Genomic DNA, 5,970 nt, shown 5'->3' with positions numbered 1-5,970 from the left:
GAGAGGGGGGAGGGGAAGCCGGGGGGTGGCAGGCCGGGGCAGGGACACTGTGACTCGACCTCTAGGCCTCAGGCCTGCATGGCCGTGGTCCCTGGGATGACGTTTAGGAGACCTCCCAAGGCGTGGCACCCTGTCGGGCTGCGGTGACAGTCCCGCCACTTGCTTGCTTGGGACACCGACCTGCGACTTCCCTAGTGGCCACATCTGTCGTGCCCCCTCTTCTGGGCCTCTGATCTGGCATTTTCCCTAAGGTCCCCCTTTATGCCCCTGAACCCTCTGAGGAGGGGCTGGCTCGCCCCCTCAACCACCCAGCTCCTGTTCACCCTTCAAAGCCCCGCTCAGGAGCGTTCCAGGCTGCAGGCTGGGCGTGTGGGGTGGAGAGGGCGCGGCACTGGGCGTTCAGATGCCACCTTCCTCTTTCTGTCAGTCCTGGGGCTGTCACGTGCTGGGGCGTCCCAACAAAGCGCTGTCAGGCCCCCAGGAAGCAGGGCGGGGGGTGGGGCAGTTGGCAGCGGACTGGTCTGTGTGACACCCTGGGCACTTGGGCGACTGCTCCTGGGGTAGGTGGGGCAGCATGGGAGGTAGGGGCAGGTGAGAGGTTGGAGGTGACGGTGAGGGCAGGTGAGGGCAGGTGAGGGCAGGGCCCACCCAGCAGGCTCACACCCCAGCATCGCATCTCCCAGCGCCCGCTGTGCGCTGTGCGGCTGGACAGGCTGGGAGTTGACGGCTGACGCTTCATCAGTCCCTTGCTGAGGGTCTGGGCGAGCCGGAGCTTGCCTGGGGCTGTCCTGGGAGGGATCTAACCCCCTGCCATGGAGCTGAGCTGCCTTTCTACGGGAAATTGTGCGGATGGCGGGAGAGGGGCTGGCACCCTTCTCCCCAGCAGCCTGGGGGTGAGGATAGGGTTGCGGAGCCCTAGGAAAGCTTGGGGCGGGGGTGGGGACGCAGAGACGGGAACTGCAAGCCGGCCTGGATGGGCAGGTCTACAGCCACCCTGGCCGTGGCCTGCACCAGCCCGTGGACACTCTTACGTCCCTTTCTTTCTACGGTTCACGCACTTGCCCTCGGTGCCCCCGGCCCTGTGCGAGCATCGTTTTTCAAATCTGCGTTGAGCGGAAGCACCGCGGTTTACTGAACCAGACTTTCCGCCCAGGAGGTACACATCTCACTGGGTATTTGTGACGAGAATTTTTTGATGTAATTTTTTCCCCAAAGTTCATGCAATTTCTTGAGGCTGCACAAAGAAAGCAGTCAACTGTCCGTGCCACTGTTTCGCCTGCCGTCACTGGGCGGATCACTGCTGACAATGGCCCCTTGGCCCTGGGGGCACCCGGGTTGCGCCAAGGAGCGGGTGTATCTGGAAGTCTCAGAGCAGCGAACCCCAGCTGTGAGGCGTGAGCCAGGGGCCTGCTCCGCAGGCAGTCTGGTTGGCCTGGTGGACCAGGGAGGTGTGGCCGTGGGCCTTTGCGATGACGGGACCTGGCCCTGTCCATCAGCGTGGCAGGCAGGGGGGTGGGTGTGCACAGTCACGGGCGTGTGCATGCCCACGTCCATGTTCTCGTGTTTCTCCCGCGACACCTGCAAGATGGAACGATCGTGTCCGTGTTACGTGGGAGAGGAGACGGCTCAAGGAGACGAAGTGAGGGACTTGCTTGGAGTCATCCAGAGGCGCAGGGCAGGGCCTGGGGTCCGAGTCACAGTCCTGGGGTGCCACACCCTTGCTCCTCCCACGGCCCCGGGCTGTCCTGCTCCCCCAGAGCTCAGCTCGGGGGCAGCAGGGGATGGCATCTCCTTAATGTCCTCTTGGGGCCTCATGGCTCCCGACGTCAGCAACCCCACGTCTCCTGAGAAGCCTGAGGCTGACACCGCTGGTGTTCTCTGCGGCCGCCTTTGGGCAGGTCACCCAGGGAACTGGCCAGGGATGGACTCTCTTTCGGGGGGGGGCAAGCACATTTGTGCCCAAAGCCTCCTGCCTCCCAGCCGCCCTTGGGCCCTGAGCGCTGGGGCGCCCTTTGTCGGTGGGGCTGGCTGGGCAGGGAGAAGGCCGCAGGCCTGTCCCGCGGGGTGACCGTATTCATACAGACAGCTTTCCCGCCCGCACCTGCAGGGCGAAGGGGTGTTCGGATACCTTAATAAGGTGGCATTTAGAAAAGGAGTGTGGGTCTGAACAAAGGGAAGTGGTTGTTTTTCTCCACGTGACATTGTGGGGTGAGGATTCGGGGCCCGCAGGGCCAGGCATGGCCATGACGGACAACTTCAGGTCTGCGTGGCCCCTGCCCACACGCCCTCCTCCTCTGGTACAGGTCTCGGCAAACTTGGCTTCTCGACGGGCTTTCCAACCGACTTTCACCCTCGTTGTGGGTTGGGGGGGTGGGGCCCCCTCCCAGCTGCCACCCGGCAGCCTGCATGGGTGCCCTGGGACCTGCCCACCCTGTCACCCGGGCCCAGGCTCCAGGGCGGGGGTCTGCTGCCCTCCTCCGTTTATCCCCAGACGTCAGTGTTTTCCGAGCTTTTCTGATCCGTAGCCGCCACATACACTGTGACTCCGGTTTACGCAGCCATCGCGAGAGAGGCCCTGCTGCCCACCGCCGGGCGAGACTCTGCCGGCCCCACCCGCCGGCCCCACCCGCCAACCCCACCCACCGGCCCGCTCTTGTCCTGCCCCGCCCCATGTTGGCTTTGCAAGTTGCTGGTTGCAGCCCCTAAACTGATGTTCAGACCCACGGGTGGGTCTGCGCCCTCTGCTCTGGGAACCACTCTCTCGGGGACTCTCCTGGACAGCCCCGGACACCGGCACCGGGGGCTCAGTGCCTGCGGGCTGGCGAGGGGCCGCACGGTGCCGTCCTTGGGAGCCCGGGTGCCCTGAAGCCCTGGGCGGACAGCTCGGGAGAGGGAAATGCAGAGCCCCTGCTGACACAGAGCCCCGCTGGGGAGCATGAGGTCTTTCTGAGTCTCTCGGCTTGGTGATGGCCCCGAGCTCCGGGGGGCTGGGGGCGGGATGGTTCTGCCGGGCGCCGTTCGGGTGGCGGCACGACGGGTGCGTGTGGGCGTCAGCTCGGGCCAGCTGAGAGGGCGGGAGGGACGGAGCGGCCCCGGTTTGGGGGTGGTGGCTCTGCCTGTGACAAATGTCAGATTCCAGCCTCTGAGTCTGAACGAGTGGCCGCCAGTCCTGCCCCCCCCCCCGCCAGGGGTCCCGGGGTCCGCCCGAGTCTGCAGGGGCGGCCTCCTGCTGCCCGGGAAGGCCTTCCCTGGGGGACACAGGGGGTCCCATCGTCTTTGATACTCACTCACTGTTATAGACCTGCCGTGTCTCCAGTGCCTGACGAGGGCATGGGGGTATGGCTTTTCGAAAGTGTCCTGCTGGCGTTGGACCCTTCCTGTGTTTGTGAAGTTGCTGTTTTGTACTATTAACACAGCCTTTGGTAAACATTTGTATGGAGAATAACCCTGCCGGCACACGGTACTGTCTCCGCCGGACTAGAGAGAACTTCAATAAACAGAACTTTGAGAGGCCTCACTCTTGCCCAGCTGTCTTTTTAAAAACAACAGTTGTCAACTCTCTTCCCCCAAACCAACCTCTGTTCACTTCAGAGAACCCGGACTATCTCGAGAAGCCCACGTAAGTGAACAACGCTGGGGTAGCTGTGTAAGAAGTGACTCTAAACTACGGGGCGTCACACAGCACCCTACGCCGCTCGTGGCTTCTGCCCGTCAGGAATTTGGGGTCCGGTCCTCTGCCGGAGGACTAAAGGAGGGTCGTGTGCTCCAGGGTCTGGGGGCGGACGCTGGCAGCTGACTCACACCCTCGCTGGCGAAGCTGGCCAAATACTCTTAAAATGCATATTTTAGCCCTGGCTGGTGTGGCTCAGTGGATTGAGTGCTGGCTTTGGAAGCAAAGGGTCACTGGTTCGATTCCCATTCAGGGCACATGCCTGGGTTGTGGGCCAGGTTACCAGTAGGGGGCGTGTGAGAGGCAACCACACATTGATGTTTCCCTCCTTCTCTTTCTTCCTCCCTTTCTCTAAAAATAAATAAATAAAGTCTTTAAAAAATGTAGATTTTATGACTATTCAGGTATGACTTCTGCTATGACAGGGCCCGCAGCTCAGGCAACGAGAAGTGCCACAGGTGCCACACAGGGCCGCTGGCTCAGGGAAGCTTCGGGAGGAGAGGGGGCTGGGGGACATGGGAACAAGCATGTTATTGCAGTCGCCGAGGGAAGGCACAGGTGAGGCATGGTGAGCAGGCTTGGGGCTGGCTGGTCTGGGTGATGTCAAGGTCTCTGGGGTGCAGGCGCTGTTCTCAGTTTCGTGCCACTTGGTTCTGGGGTGATGAGGGCAGGGGCGAGTGGCCTGGAGTATAAGAGCCCCCCACCCCCCAGCAGAGGAGGTGGGCTGCTGGTGTCCAGATGGGCGGGCGGGCGTGTGGAAGGCAAGCTCACAGGCGAACTATGTACATCCCTAGGGATCAGCTGACCCTGGGGGGGGGGCAGTCCCCCCATGCTCGGTCAGGTCCTCCAGCAACAAAACATCAGAAGCCTCAGCCACACGCGACTTCCCCATATGGCCTGGACTTTCTGACCACACGGTGGCCGGGTCCCCAGAGAATGAGAGAGTGCGAGGCAGAGATACGGGAGACATGAGTCATCCCTTCTGCCACATTCTGCTGTTCGGTACAGCTCAGGAGGTCTCCCAAGGTCAAGGGGAGGAGGGGCAGAGGAGCGTGGCGGTGTGAGAAGGGCCGGGAACGGAACACGGATCGGGCTGGGTGTCTTTGGAAAGTGGAATCTCCCACAGTCCCCACCCTGGAGAAGTAATCAGTTAGCATTCCCTACCCGTGCTGCTTGCGCACCTTGGGAACTCGATTTTGCAAAAGCAAGGTGCTCTGTCATTAATGAGATGTCGTGACCACGGACAAGCAAGTCCTTCAGCCGCTCTTGGCTCAGGGTACGGTAGGGGCTCCCACGCCTCTCTTTCCTCGCAAACCAGAAGGACGGTCTCCGGTGGACGGAGCTCTTTCCCCCCAACGTTGGGAAGTAGACGCCCGCTCCCAGTTCTCAGTTTAAAACGCAGTTAATGCGTTGTGTTTTCTCGCTGTTTGTTCTTTTTCCCGTACCTAGACGTCGTCAGCCGAGGGGCATCGTCTAACAAACGCTCACAGGCCGCGCGTCGAGTACACACATACATGGAGGGCGCTCTCAGACACGTGAGGCCCGGCCCAGCGCGTCCGGCTCTTTGGCAGCGTGTGGTCCCCGGGCATGCATGCCCGTGTGTGCGTGTGTGTGTCGTGGCTGTCGTGCACGCTCGCATTTTGGGCGAGTGGCGCTGATCCCAGCTCCTCCGAGGGGTGGAATACGACTCGTCGGCATGTCCCCAGTCCCGAGGGCACTGGGGTTTCCACGCAGATGGTCCAGTGACCACGGCGGCGGGTGATTTCTTGTGTCACCCAGCCTGCATTTTTCTCCCTTTCTATTGAAGGTGTCGGGGTGACGCTGGTTAGCAAAAGTATACAGGTTACAGGTGCTCGATTCCACAGCACACCACCTGTCCGCGACGCTGTGCGCTCACCGCCCCAAGTCAGGTCTCCTTCCGTCACCTGTTACCCCCTCCCCACCCCCACACTCCCTCCTCCGCCCCTCCCCAGCGCCCCCTGCTGGAAGCCTGGAATTCTCGACAGTTCCGTGAGCGCAGTTCAAGTTTCTTTAGAACAGGTCAAACACTCGAGCGTGAAGCAACCCGACACGGCCTGTTTGAATGGTGTTAACACCTGTGTCGCTTTGTTTGTTTCCGTTCACACGGCCACCGCCCCCCCCCCCCCGCCCCCGGCTCCGTTCCCTAGCTGTGCGCGAGGGACGCGGACTCCGTATCTCCCCGTTAGATGAGCGCGCCCCCTGCCGGCCGTCTGCGGCGGAATGTGCACGTAAACTTCACACTGACTCCCATCCAGAGTGTCCCCGCCCTGTCGCCCCGC

Source organism: Phyllostomus hastatus, unplaced genomic scaffold, assembly GCF_019186645.2.
Source record: "Phyllostomus hastatus isolate PE091 unplaced genomic scaffold, TTU_PhHast_1.1 phas_contig_150, whole genome shotgun sequence".
In the NCBI taxonomy this organism is placed as follows: domain Eukaryota; kingdom Metazoa; phylum Chordata; class Mammalia; order Chiroptera; family Phyllostomidae; genus Phyllostomus; species Phyllostomus hastatus.
The sequence above is the reverse complement of the archived record's forward strand: the minus strand, read 5'-3'. Positions refer to the sequence as shown.